The sequence below is a fragment of the Diceros bicornis genome, chromosome 10, assembly GCF_020826845.1.
Source record: "Diceros bicornis minor isolate mBicDic1 chromosome 10, mDicBic1.mat.cur, whole genome shotgun sequence".
Taxonomy (NCBI): domain Eukaryota; kingdom Metazoa; phylum Chordata; class Mammalia; order Perissodactyla; family Rhinocerotidae; genus Diceros; species Diceros bicornis.
In genome coordinates this window covers 4,483,493-4,498,223 of record NC_080749.1, presented here as the reverse complement: position 1 = coordinate 4,498,223, position 14,731 = coordinate 4,483,493, and positions in this window count along the sequence as shown.

Sequence of the window (14,731 nt, the reverse complement as noted above, 5' to 3'; positions counted from 1 at the left end):
GGAAGCCAGCAGAGGCTGTGGTGAGGACGGGGGCTGCGGGAGAGCTGCACGATGGTGCAGGGAGCCGTGGGGAGGGGAGAAGGGAGCAGCAAACAGGTGCTCAGGGGGAGAGACCAGCAGGAGGGAGCGGCTGACTGGGGAGCCCCACCTCCAGGGCCTGGACCACGGCCTCACCTGAGGGCACAGGTGACACTACTTGAAGCAGCCGGGTCCAGTCCCGGCTGCTCCCCGGGCCCAGATGTGCAGACCTCTACCTGGAGGCAGGCACAGCCGCCCCAGGCCTGCAGCGGGGACTCTGTCCCAGGCAGAGGCCACTCTCCCCAATGTTCCTAGTCTTGTTTTTCTCCAAACCAGTAATCAACTCATCATCAGGGATGTTTCTCTGACAAGCAGTGTGTGGCTGGGCCTGGGCCAGCCCTGTGTGGAGGTGGGAGGAGGAGGACAGGCTATGAGGGGCCGAGAGGTCGAGGGGCACAGAGGCAGAGCTGGGACTGGGAAGGGGCCGAGCTACTGAGCACGTGTCCTTCAGGCTGCAGGTGAGAGCAGGGCCAGGAGCTGTGGGGTCCTGAAGAGGGGCGGTTCCTGCGTCTCCCTCTGAGATGGTGCCAGCCACAGTGCTAGAAAGCAACTGGCATCTGGGTCAAAAGTCTTAACAAAGCCAGGGCCTGGAGCAGGGAGGCCAGGTGAGACCGCCCCCCGCACACCTGGATGTGCAGACTGTGATTCACGCCCAGAGAGAGGCCCTGTGGCTTTATGTTGCCTGAAATTGACAACTACTTAATGTTCCCATTAGGGGGATGGCTGTCTAAATTATGGACTGATTAGAGTGAACCCATGCAGTCACTATAAGGTTTACTAAACAGGGGAATCAACACCATAAAATGCTTGCAATGTATCTGTAAGTACAAAAAACAGGCCACAAAATCACACCCCATCCTCACAACTTGGCTTTGTAAACAGAAGCTAAGCATAGAGAAAAGCCTGGAAGGAAATATACGAATATGTCAACAGTGAGAGTTTTTCTTACTTCTTCTCTTAAATTTTTTAATATTTTATGTATTTTCTATTAAGACAAAAATTGTTTGAAAAATAAAGAGAAAGTGAAATGCTATTATCGTGTTGGAATGAGGTGGGTATGAATGAATTCATTCGTCTCTTCCCACAAGCATCCCGATCATGCCCCGGGGAGACTGTGCTGGGCTCAGAGGTCAAAGGGAGTGACGTTGGGTCCCTGCCCTCGGGCACCCACTGTGTCCTGGGGTCAGCTGAGTGAGTGAGGGCCAGGGCTTTCAGCTGTAGTAAAGGGGAGCAGGGTGGGGCCGGGGGTGCAGGGGAAGCTTCTCAGAGGCAGAGGCTCCAGAACGACCCGCCATGGGGGCAAACCAAGGGGTGTGAGTAGGAGGGGGTTTAATCAGCTTCCTGGGGTGGAGGCCTGCTCAGCCCATCCTCGTGCATGCTCTTCTGGTTCCCTGAGGGAAGTGCAGTGAGTTGCTGGCTGCTGTGTCCTCACTTTTCTCCCGAGGCAGGACAGCTGGGTCTAGTCACCAATGGGCAATTTTTTTTTTTTTGGTAAGGAAGATTGGCCCTGAGATAACACCTGTTGCCAATCCTCTTTTTGCTTGAGGAAGGTTGTTGCTGAGCTAACATCTGTACCCATCTTCCTCTATTTTTTGTATGTAGGTCACTGCCACAGCATGGCTTGATGAGCGGTGTGTAGGTCTGTACCCCGGATCTGAACCCATGAACCCCGGGCTGCCGAAGTGGAGCGTGGGAACTTAACCACTATGCCACCCGGCTGGCCCCCTCCCCACCATGGGCAATTTACCAGCATGGGTCAGGTCAAAACATCCATGGGCCTCTGTTGTCTCACCTGCACAATGGGAGTAGTAACTGGCCTGCTGCCCAAGGCCTCCGCTGGACGTCCTCCCGCAGACACTTGCAGGGGAGATGCTGTGTCACGCCAGGCTGGTGGCAGCAGCTCAGTGCCGGCTCCATCCGCGTCTCGTCCAGGGCCTGGTGCTGGGAGAGTCCCTGGAAACACAGGACCAGGGAGGCGGAGGCTTCAGGGTCAGGGCAGCCTCGGGCTGGAGCTCGGGCCAACCGGCATCCAGTGTCTGAGGACGGGGGCTGGGTGATGCTCGCGCCCGACACCTCTGTCCTCAAGTGAGTGAAGGGTGCACGAATGGTGTCTGAGTCTCGCACAGACATTTGTCTTTGCCCAAGGCTGGCACTGCTGAGAGACGCGGTAAATGTGACCCCAGGATGGTCACACCTGTGACCTGTTCGTTCCTGCAGCTCTGTCAGGAAGGGCCTCCCCAGGCTGCTCCGGGGGCACTGGCGTGTTCAGGTCCCGGCAGGGTCCTGCAGGTGAGAATGAAGCTACATGACCAGTAACTCCCACGGTTTAATTCAGGCCTCTCCCAGCCCCTCCTCCCCCCATTCCCTCCCCTTAACCCTCCCCACCCCCACACCACTGCATTTCTGGGCTCCCAGGTGCCGGCCAGCGTGGTCCTCCTTTTCCTGCTCTCTCCCCCATGAAGCTGCCCTGTGCACAGTGCCCTTGTGAGGATGCTCAGATGCAGGGCACGAGGGGGCCTCAAGCTGCCCGTCCCACAGTACTCCACCCACTCCCCACCAGGCCTACTGAGCTCCCAGCCAGAGCCTGTCTGGCTGGGGCTCCCCCTGCTCTCTGCCCAGGGCTCACAGCTGGTCCAGGGCCGAGTGGCACCCATCAACTGCCCTCACATCTCATCACCAGGAAGCCCTGGCTGAGCCCCTGCTGTGGGAAACGAGGTTGTGGGTGGTGTTCAGGGGGCTGCTTCCAGAAATGCCTAGCTCTCCACCTTCGGCCCATGTGGAAGGGGGCCCTTCCTGGTTTCCTCACGGTTGGGTGGTCCTGGCTGGCAGAGAGGGGAAGAGCTGAGTGTCAGCTCCAGGCTGGGCACTAATGTCCACTGTCAGACCCTTCAGAGTTCTTCCTTCCTCTTCCCCTGACCAGTGAAACCCCAGGCAGTCGCCCTACACTCCACCTGGGTCTTGGGGCGGGGAAGAGGGAAGAGTGCTGCCCCCCGGGTTCCGGGTGTGAGCGATGCTGAGGCTCTTTGACTCGTGTTACTAAACGTGGGTGGTCGGTCATCACAGGGCCGGCAGGATCCTTACTGGGGCAGGCCCTGCGGAAACGGCATCGCCCAGAGGGGTGAGCTGCACCCAGCTTTTGGGACCCCGGTGATTTATCCAGTTCAACCCTTCCATGTTACAGAGCGGGAAACTGTGGCGAGAGACGATGGATGGCATCTCAGGTCACATGGCCACTTGGCTGCACAGCTGGAACCCGGTCTCAGCGCGTTGTGTTGGCCTCTTTTTTGCTGAATCACCTTGCCTCCAGAGAGTGGATTTGTGGAAAATCTTTCAAAGCAGAACAGAAAAATGAATGGCCTGACTTTGGGGTGAGGAAGAGCTAACAAAGTAAAGAGAATTCTCATGGAGCACTAGGCACCAACGGGAGCCTGAGGCCGGGAGGGCATGTGCCGCTGCTGTCACATGGGCTTCCCGGCAGGACGGGCCGGGCGGGACCCAGGGCACCTTTGGATGAAGGCCGTTGCTCTGTCTGCAGAGCACGGACAGGCCTGAGGTCCGTGAGGAGGGGAAACTGCAGAGGCAGATGGCGGAGGGGTCTGCCATGAGCTGCCTGGGTCATGGCCGTGCCTGCTAGGCCTTCTCCAGACAGCCTCACGTGGCCGCGTCAGGGAGGTTGTATCAGCCCTGTTGTAGAGGAGGCTTGTGAACATTAAGTGACTGGTCCAGAACCACACAGCTTATGGGGGACAGAGGTGGGGTTTCAGCCTGGGCAGTGTGGCTGCAGGACCCGTGCATGCTTGGAGCCGGCCCCTGGAGCTGCCGCAGAAAGCCAGGCTTCGCACCCATACTTTGCCACATTTGAGCTGTGTGTCATTGGGAATCACATCACCTCTCTGAGCCTCGCGTGCTCATCAGGTAGAGGTCCTAGGGCAGATCCTGGGACAGATGTCCTGGTGTTCCCATGAGTTTTGCAAACAAAGTGCGTGCATGCCGGAAGTGCCCAGCATATGGCTCTCGACTGATTTCGGAGGCCCCATGCTGGAGTGGTGCATTTACTGGGTCCTCAGAGATCACACTCCTCTATCTGGTGACTGGGTGACCCATGTGGGTGCCTGCACCCAGCGATGTCTCCCCAGAAGAGAAGCCTGTCTTCCCTGAGGCTTTGTGGGTGGTTTCTGAGAAGGGACAGCCGCTTCTGGCTTCTGGGAAGAAAGGAGAGAGAGGGCTACGGGAGCGGCTGGGCATGGGCAGAGAGGTCAGGGGAGGGGAGCGGGCGATGCCGGGAAGAGAGTATTGATTTCCTCCTTTTAAAAACAGACTCAAGTGGAATCATTCATAATGTGCTCTCCCCACTGCTGACAATACCCGTTCCCATCACTGTCAGGGAATGGATTTGCAGCATCTCAGGAAAAGAAAACACATTTCCCTGAGATGAGCAAAGAGGGCTTGGTTCTGTCCCCACATGCTTTCTGGAGATAGAGGTCAATGGGATGCACTGTCAGGGCTGCTCCCAGGACAAGGTCTGCACTGAGCATTGTGGCCATAACAAGTGGTCAAGCCGTGGTGGGCAGGGCCTCCCAGGGGGTATTGGTGGAGACTGGGGGTCAGGAGGCCTCCCGGGGGAGGCAGCATTTGAGCGGAGTCTCAGAAGCAGGAGTGGCCATGCAGAGCATTCCTGGCAGAGGGACGCCACACCCAAAACCTGGCTACGTGACTCCTTGCAGGGAACCAGTGGGCGCCTGATGTGGCTGGGCCCCATGGGGTGATGGTGGGAGGTAGGGTGGCTGGAGGGGTGGGCAGGGTGGTCCTGGGGGTCCTGCGCCTTTCCTTGCTGTCACCCTCAGGGGCTGCGGTCCAGGCACAGATCAGAACACCTTTGGAGACAAGAGTGCAGGTGTGTGCGTAGACCCTCCCCGTCATCCCAAGATGCCCACCGTGGCCCTGGAGCTGGGCAAAGGGAGACTGACTGGGGGTCCCTGTTCTGCTTCCCTTGGGCCTGGCCTGAGGCTGCCTGGTAGCAGGTGGCTTCAGTGGACACCGGGCTCAGCCAGCCATGACCCTCTGAGGGGCACAGCCTGTTCTGGAGAGGACCCTGGGGCAAGCCCCGTGCCTGGCCAGACTGCTTCCCCTGCCAGCAGGAGACTGCCACACTGAAGGTGTCTCCTGGTGTTGGTTCATTCATTCATTCATTCATTTACTCCCCAGGAGGGACATCAATGCCAAGGCTTGCTGAGCGAGTCCCCGGTGAGCTGGGCTCACAGCACTGGGGGGGATGCGCACGTGGACAGACACAGGCTTTGGAGCCAGGCAGACTTGTGATCAAGACATACACACTAGTGTCTGACCTTTAGGAAGCCACCTAAGATCTCTGAGCCTCAGTGTCCACAGCAGCAAAATGGAGGAACCCCCCTCAGATGGTTGTGGGACTCCAGGGAGAAGGTAACAGTAAAGTAACTGGCAGGTGCCAGGCCCCACCCGGGCCCCGGGAGCTCAACAAGGCGCCCTCCATGTACCTGGACACAGTGGGAGGCTGAGCCTCAGGGCCTTGGCACAGGCGGTGCCCATGCCTGGAGCACTCTCATGTCCTGATACTCTGTGGTCAGTTCCCACGTGTCTGTCTGATGTTTGCTTGGCTGTTCCCTTCTCAGCGAGGCCTCCTTGGTCACCCCCCATCCCTGTGTATGTGGCCATCTGACGTAGATTTGTGAGCTTCATAGGGCTGTTTAGTCCCCAAGCCTCCTCCCTGCCGGGAACAGTGCCCTGCACATGGGGTGAAGGGGTGCTGCTGGGGTGGACTTTGCAGTGCGAGGGCAGGAGCGCTCTGCTTATTGACCCCACGGCCATGGAAACAGGGCCTGGGGTCTTAGTGAAGGGGCTCTGCTGGTCCTTCTGAGCCTCAGCAAGGTGGGAAGAGAGCACTGGGCTTTGAATCAGACAGGGCTGGTTTGACCCTGTGTGTGTGGGGCGGTGGGGAGGCTCAGGCCCCAAGTGAATGAGGCTCCGTCCCTGCCTGTGAGGACCATCTGGTCAGAGGGGAACACAAGACCTAAAATGAGGTGCATTCATAGCTCTTCAGGATGTCGCCAAAACCAGGCCCAGGCAGTGACTTCCCAGGCAAGGGATGCCCTGTGAAGACCTCAGAGGGAGGCTTGGCCCTGGGGAGGCTCCCCACTTACCCTTCCTTGTGTGTGTCAGTGGACCTAGGCTCCTTCTCATGTTGCCTCCAGGCCTGCGAGCTGTCCCCTGGGCATGGGCATCACGGGGCACACACAGGTGGAAGGGGGCCTGTACAACCTCTGGGGGAGTGCGGTGCAGCAAGGGACAAAGTCAGGGCCCCTGCCCCGCACGCCCTCCCCAGCCCACAGAGCCTTTCCCTCGATGAGGAGCAACATGGCTAAGAACACAGATCTTCCTGGGAGAGGGGCCCATGCTGGTCTGAATCCAGCCCCTGCTGACACCCTCTGTGACCCTGGGTGTCCTGGGCTTGCTGAATCTCGGTTTCTCTGTCTGTGAAGTGGGCGTGGGAACACTGCCTGCCTCGAGGGGTGTTTGTGGGTTCACGAGAGCACGCGTAGCATACGTCACACCCTCGCTAAATGTTCCTTGCTCTTGTTATAACCGTGGGGGTTCAATTCATACCAGAGTACGGGTGACAGGAACAGAGGCCGCTCCTGAGACTCTTGGAGGTGGAGGCCTTGAGAGGTCTCCCAGAAGAGTGGCTGGGCCGGGACACAACCAGCTACCCCACAGGTGAGCTAGCGGAGGAGCGGCAGGTGCCCATGGCGTTGCTGTTGTGGGAGAGGAAGCACCCGGGAGCTGGCCTGTGCGCCTGCCATCCGTCTGTGCCTGGCCCTCGGGGCTGAGCTGAGCTGGCTTGGGGAAGGCGGTGGACAGAGGGCAGTTTCAGAGGCGGGCGTATGGGGCCTTCTCAGGGTCGTTGGGCAATTCCGCTCTTGCTCAGTGCCCACTGCGTGTCTGGCTCCGAGGTGGGGCATCCAGCCATCCCTTCAGGGACCCAGGCCTCTGGCATCGGACTTCCTGCAGCCTCCTGGTTGGGGCGGCCAGCAGCTTTGGACAGCGCAGTGACATCCGTTTCTGGGATCAGAAAGTTGTGGCCGAGGTTCACTGCCATCCTGGACAGGAAGGAAGCACAAAGGAGGAGAGACAGCTGGTCTCTGCTCACAGGACAGAGGTGTCTCAGGCCTGTGCTGAGCAGGACCACTTGGGGTGGATATGGCTGACTGGAAGAGGTGACCTGGGCTGGGCCAGCCTGGGAGGGTGAGAGCAATGGGACCAGGAGGGAGAGTTGGGAGATGCAACCAGCTTTGATGCTTGTGCATTGTGGGCCCGGTTCCTGTGGCCACGGCTTGTTCCTGCTGGACAGTGAACTGGATGGCCAACATGTCCAGAACTTGCTTGACTCAGTTCTGAAACGTGGAGTCCCCTCAGCACAGAGGGGCGGTCCAGGTCACTGTTGAGGGAGCCCCGTGCCCCGTTCCTGTCTCCTTGAATCATTACAGCAATCCTGGGTCACCCGCAGTGCCACTCCATCTTACAGAAGAGGAAGCTGGAAAGTCAGGGAGGTGCTGGTGAGCGCTGGATGAGGGTCACACAAAGGGTTGTTCTGCACTAGGTGACGCTCGCCCCGGTTCTGGGCCCGGGCAGCGCTGTTGCTTTCAGGAAGACTGTATTCAGATCTGTGCCCCCCATCGCCCCACCCCCAGCTTAGGCCCGCCCCAAACTGCCCAGTCCCCCTGCCTTGTCTAAAGAAATGAGTGCCGCAGAGAGCCAGCCACAGGCTCTGGGGAGCCATTTCTAATGGCAAAACATGCCCATTTGCCTAAATGAATCAAGTCCATTTCTCCCCCATATATATTTCATGGGCTTCCTCTCTGTGTAATTTAATTATCACTGTTGTTAGTGTTAATGTGCTGGTTGGTGCAGCTCCGCTCCCCAGACCATTGGAGCCCAGTGCTGCAGCAGGGCTCCCAGAAGGAGCCCAGAGAATGGAGCCATCTCTATGGCAACAGGATGCAATAGTATTTCCTGGTGATCTATGGCTTTAATCTTGAGGGCTCTGAGTATATTGCCAGCATTAATAAATAAGTCTAAATAACACCCTGGTGAGATTGATCTTATTCTATCCGTTTTACTGATGGATAAACTGCAACTCAGGGGGCTAGCCTGAGTGTCTAGCCTGGGGGAAGAGGTGAGAAAGATGGGGATGTGGAAATGTATGTCAGTGCCATCCTGGCTCCTGGGAGGCCCCAGCAGCCCTGCTGGAGGGCCTGGGTCAGGTGCCACAGACGCCTCCTGGGAGCCAGGGGACGGTGAGGGTGAATGCACTCTGGATGTACCGTGCGTTGCTCTTTGTGACTGGTGGGGGCCAGCCCTCTCGCCTCAACATTGCTCCCCTGGTTTCTAAGTCTGACAGGCCACCTGAGAGCTTCCAACCTTTGGTCTCTGTATGCTCAACAATACATTTTCTGGAGGAAATAACCTTTTGTCTGATACCAGGCTTGGGACCCCACTGTGAGAGTTGCCAGGATGATTCTTCAGTCTGGGCTCATGGTGGAGGATGGGTGCTAGGCGAGCACCCACGGTGCCCACCTCTCCAGCAAATACACGCAGATATGTGTTATCACTTTTATGTTCAACCCCGGGCTTCAACCTCCACACACATTACTGGGAGGAGGCCTCCTCTCCTGGGGCTTCCTCAGCTGGAGGAGTTGGTCCTATTTCCAAGTGTACTGTGTACTTTCTGGCCCTGCCACAGAGTGTCACCGCTGACCACCGGTCCTGTGCAGCCCGGTGCTTCTTGTCCAGCCTCTTCTCTCCTCTTGTCGTGCACACACACACCCACCCCGTGCATGCACACCCGCCCCACCCCTCCTGCACTGTGGCCGCACTTCGTCTTCCCTCTCCTACTGCGCACAGGCCAAAGCAGCCGCTGGGCATCAGCCTCGTCCCCACTGGGCCAGCACAGCCCTCCTCATGGTCCTTGGCCCAGCCTCTTCTTCCTTCAAGGTGAGGACCCTTTTGAGGGTCTGTGAACCTCACTCAGGGCCACCCAGTCCCTCAGAGGGATCCTAATAACATGAGATCAAAAGGCAAGGGGTCTGCAGCCCTGTCCCTTTCGTTAAGGTGCCACCTTTGCTCCTGGTCAAATGGACCCGTCCCCTTTCTCTGAGACCAGTTATGTCCACCTTGGAGACACAGGTCAGCATCAGGTCCCCCATTTGGCAATGAGGCCACGTTGTTTTAGACCAAGGTCATTTTAGACTGTTTCAGCTCTTTCTGAAAAAGAAAGTTGGTTCCAGGATGCTGTGCTGCCAGCTTCTCTGGCTAAAATGGGCAGTGTGGCCCCCAGGCTCCTTGCCCCGCTGTATATGTCCTCTCCCACTATTCTGGGACCTCCTGTGTCTCACCCACCATTGCCGGCGCTGAGCACCATGCCTGTGGGGCTGACGCGTTTGGGGGGTCTCCCAGCCCACACCACCTTTCTCTGTACCCCACCTCGGCCATGGCTGACTGGAGCAGGTGTCAGCACCTGACTCAGGCTGGGCCAATCAGGTTCTCTCTCCCAGTCATTGGGAACTGGGCCTCAGACAACTGCAACTGTACCTGAGCCAAGACAACTTGTAGGGCAGGTGGCCTGGGGCAGCCACCTTGCCTCAGGGGCCTATAGAAGGAGGGGATGCGGGGAGGGAGGCGGAAAGGGAGGAGGAAGGAGAGAGGGAGAGAAGAGAGGGAAGACAAGGAAGCAGAGGGGCAGGAAGAAGCGGGAAGGAGAGACCAGGCAGCCCCTGCAAGAGGGAAGAGGGAACCCCGATGTCTAGTGACTTTCCTCTTCTGTTCCGCTTTCCTGGAGGCCCAGCTGTCAACCCTGCCTCAAGCTCTGGAGCTCTGGGAGGTCTTTACACTTATTCTGCTTTGTGGTTGGGCAGGAAAGGGTTAACTCGGCAGGCCTGCTTTGCTCCAACTCTCTCCCCACACACATTCCAAACAAAGGCACCTCTTCAGGGATCTTAGAATATTCTGCCTGGTGAGGAGGTCCTGGGCCACGCTGTACCGGTTTGGCCACAGAAGCCGATGCCGACATTGTGATTCATCGTGAATGCCTCTGTTCTCTCTGGGAGAGGCTGGAGTCTGCGTAGCTGAAGCTACGCGGCTGATGCCAGTGAAAGCCTGGACACCAGGGCTCAGGTGAGCTTCCCCTCTGGGAATGCTTGTATGTGTTTCCACGTTGTAGCAGGGGAATTGGTGTGTCCCTGTGAGCCTCTACGTGGAGGGGACTCCTGGTTTCTCCTGGACTTCTCCTGGGAGCCTCTCCCTCTGCTGATTTGCTCTGGGTCCCTTCACGGTAATAAAGCCTACCTGTGAGTATCATAGCTTTTTCTGAGTCCTGTCAGTCCTTCCAGCGAATCACTGAACCTGAGGATGTTTTTGGGGACCCCAAAACAGTGACTTAAGGTGGCTTATGCATATTTCTCTCCCTTGCAAACAAAAGAGACTTGTCTGAGGCAGCTCAGAAATAAAAGGATGTACAGAAAGGGACCCTCGACCTGGGTGACCGGGGAGGGAGCTGGTGAGATGAGAGATAGCAGCCGCAGGAGCTGTCACCACCAGGCCCAAGCGGGGAGCCCAACCAGAACCCGGAAAAGGCTCTGGTTGCAGGAAGGACACAGGTAGAGGACCTGCATGTGGAGGACACAGCCCTGCCCACTGTGACCTGGCAAGGAGACAGCCAGGGGCCACCAGCCGGGTCCTGACCCGTCTCCTTCAGCCTCCAGGCTCTAGCCAGGGTCTCTCACTGGCCAGATCCAACAGGAAGCTCCAGGGCAAGTGGGTCAGCAGGGGCAAATGGAGGCCACGCCTGCCCTGACTGCGGTGCCCGGAGGAGCAGGCCCGTGTGGCCAGGCCCGATGCAGGGACCGTGCCCCACGGTCCCCAGTGGAGGCTGAGGGCCAGGGTGCTGAGGGGTCTGCCCTGTGCCTGCTGAGCTCAGCCCAACTGCACAGCTGCAGGGCCCAGGCGAGCACGGGGTGGAGCTAGTGCAGCTGGGGTATGAGTCCTGAGTGGGGCTCAGGAAGGAGGAGGAGGGAAGTGGGGCTGTCCTGTGGGTAAGAGGTGGAGTGGGTGGGGCAGCTTGGGTGGCAGGACTGCCCCCGAGGGTGGCATCCAGCTATAGAGCTCCAGGCTTCTGTCTGCTGCCCACCGGGGAGAGGCTGTGCGAGGCAGGTGGGCCACCAGGCTCTCTGAGTGGGGCCACCCACCTGCCAGCACGCAGCTACCTCCCACCCCCACCCCTCACCACCTGCAAGGTGCCCAAGGCAGGTGCTGTGAAGGGAACGGGCAGGCCCAGGTGTGAAGAATGGATGGAAAGGACTTGCTAACTAATTTGTTAATTAATGAATGCCCTTCCTCTTCCCACAAAGGACTTGGGGACACTTTACAAGAACTCATACAATACAGTAATTATAAAATAGACACAGAATCCTGGGGCCAGGCAACATGTAAATAAGGGTTCCCCGTGGTGCTGGCAGGCCCCCACAGCCCCAGGATAAAGACTCCAACACCCTCTGACCCCCAGCAGCCTCAGGCTCAGGGCTCCGGGGTGCGTCCAGCTCCCGTGGAGTCCTCCTCACTTCTGTATCGTGTCACGGGGAGCTGATGCCACCCCAGGAACACTCCCCGTGCTCCCTGAGACCCCAGTGCTGTCACTCCTCAGGTCTCTGTTTGTGCCTGTGCCTCTCCTCCAAGTGCAGACCGGGCAGGCTTGCTCCCACCACCCTCTCCTGCCGCTGGCCCACCGTGCCTTCTCCTGCCTGCTCTGTGAAAGGAAGGGTCCCAGCCCGCCCTCCCAGGCTGCTCCAGGCCCTGGCAGGTGCCAGGCACACGGAGGAGGCGAGTGAGCACGTGTGTGCAGAGGTGACACTGACCGGGCTGGGGGTGGGTCACCTTGCTCTCCGAACTCCGGTTGCTCTGCCTTCACTTTGCCCTGGGTTTTTCCTTATTTTAACTTAACATTACCTTGTTCTATATACGCAGCTTTATAGCAACTTCTGTTTCTTTCTGGAACAAGGCTGAATGTATTAAAACAAAAACAAGAAAGGAAGATAGAACAGTGAGCCCAAGAAAAGTGAACAAGCAAATTAGCAGATGATTCAGCACCTGTGTCACGTCTTTAAGCTGACAGCTGAGTTCATATGTGGCTCTGAGCTCCCTGGTGGCCAGAGGCCAGTGGGGCCTGGGGGGAGCTGGGGAGACACATGGTGTTTAGTGTCAGCCGGGGCGTGTGCCCAGGGCCCCTAGCCTGCCACACCTTTCTCGGCATGGAATCCTAGAAGGAAACGTGCCCTTGCAGACGTATTTGGGCGGCTGCGGGGACACTGGCCCGGTAGGTGGTGGGCAGGAGGGGAGGGAGGAAGGGGTGCCTGGTGGGGAAGGGAGGGCGCTGGCTCTTGCTTCCGCGCTGCAGTCCCAGGCAGGACCTCAGGCCGCGGCAGGCTTCAGAGCAGGGGTCAGACCGAGCCTGCTGCTCAGACAGCTGCAGGGCCCAGAGGGGGCTTGGCTGCCCCTGGCGGACTGAGAGGGGCTTTGGCAGGACCTTGATCACAGCTCACACGGTCTGTGGCCTGGCCGTGTCCTCTGAGCACGCGACCCTTCTGACGGTGGTGTATATGTAAGCACGTGACCTGCGTCCATCTGCTCTGTCTTGTGACCCTGTTCTTCTCTCTCCAGCCTCAATGCACGTTCCAGTCTGGAAACCTGCTTCTGGTCTCAAAGCTCTGGCGGCCGGTGTGGCAGGGAGTGGGCACCCTGGCCTGGATCCCTCTCCTCCTTTCGAGCGGTCCTCCGCGTCAGTCAGCTGCCGGCCCGTTTTCTTTCGGGATTGACTTGGAACTGCTCAGGTCTCAGCCCTCCTGAGGCCTGCTGCCCAGGTCTGTGTTCTACCAGCAGCCAGCTCCGCTCGGACCACCGCTCCTCACCCCACGCTGATGGCCCGCCCGCCCGGCCACGCTCTCCGCATGCTCCTTTCTCCTCCGCGTGCTCCTTTCTCCTCCGCGACCCCGGGCAAGGCCTGTGTTATCCCCTCCGCCTGGGACGCTCTCTCTGTGCAGGGCCCCCACCTCCTCCAGGCCTTTGCTCAGGAGGCCCCCGGACCACCCGACTGACAGCGGTGCGTCCCTCCTGCCCCGCCCACGCGGCACTGCCACCTGTCTGCCCTGGGCCCCGGGAGTCCAGCCCCCAGGCCTGCCACCGAGTCCCCAGGCCTGACACACATGGACACTCACTGAATGCCTGCTCATTGATTTGACTAATTAATTAATGACGGTAAATCGGGGCGTTAATGCCCACGCTGTGGGGCTGTTGGGCGCAGCCGACACCGATTCGAAGGCCCTTCCCTCCCCTGCACGTTAAGTACACACGGGCCTGTGGCCAGCCTGGTCCCGGGCGACCTCAGGCCTCCTGCCGGCTCTCCCGGCATTCCAGCCCACCCCACCTTGGGTTCATTGCAGCCTTCGGCCCTCAGGTTGAAAACGAAGCTCACAGGGTTTATTTACCTCCCTGGAATGACTTTGTTTTGGCAAAGCCCCAAGTTGCCCCCTTCCCTCCATCCCAGGAGCTCCGTGCTTCTGTTGGCGCACTTGTGATCCTAGGGAACGGCACTGGGCGGAAGCCGGCTCGCCCGACCCACAGCAGATAGCTAAACTTGCAGGAGCTTCGCAGGCGGGTTGTTCAACACAACCATTACTAACAACTAAATTGTGTAACCTGACAGTTACGTTGTAAACAGAGATACTCATTGCATTCCAAGTTATTTCACTATATTTTACCTTGCTCAAGGACCTTGGTGTTACTCGCGCCTGCTGTGACTATGAGTGACTAAGGGTCACTTGTGTGCCTACACACCCCGCATGGTGGCAGACACCGGGGGTCCTGTGGGGGAGCCCTGGGCCCAGATGTGGAGGGTCCCCTCCACTGCGCCACTTGACCTGCCTTGGCGGCTGGCTGCCGCGGGGCGGAGGGCAAGGAAGCGCGGGGAGACAGGCTGTCCTTTCACCAGGATGTCCCGTGGCCTGGCCCCCCCCCCCTCTTAGGGGCGAGGCCACTGAGTCAGCCACCAGCCCTCCGACTGAGAGAGATCTGCGAGGGAGGCTGCAAAGACGTCCATGTGGAACCCAAGGGGATCCGAGAAGACTTGCTCACCTGTCTCAGATGCACAGCAGACTTCCCACTGCCCAAGAAGGGGCAGAGACACGGACGAGGGACCGCCTGGTGCGAACGCACGGGCAGTAAGAGTCAGGCCTGACTGCTAAACCGCTAAACCAGGCAATGAGTCATATTAATTGTTGTAAATAGCAGAAAACAGAATAAAATGTCTCTCAAATAATGGAAGATAAACTATATAATGTAAATGATGTAAAATAAGTAATCCAACAATTTGTGGTATGTTAAAGTGGCATTTCACATCAGCTGGGAAAGTGGATTCGTTTACCAGCAAATACATCGAGCTCTCCCCAAGTCCCAGTTTTTGCTCTCCCCGTGGTCTGCTGGGGCCTCAGTCTGCCTGGCCTTGGCCACGCGCCTAGCTAGAGGCTGGAGGGTCCTCGTGATGGCTCCTGGTCTGTCTGTGGGGGGTAGAGCA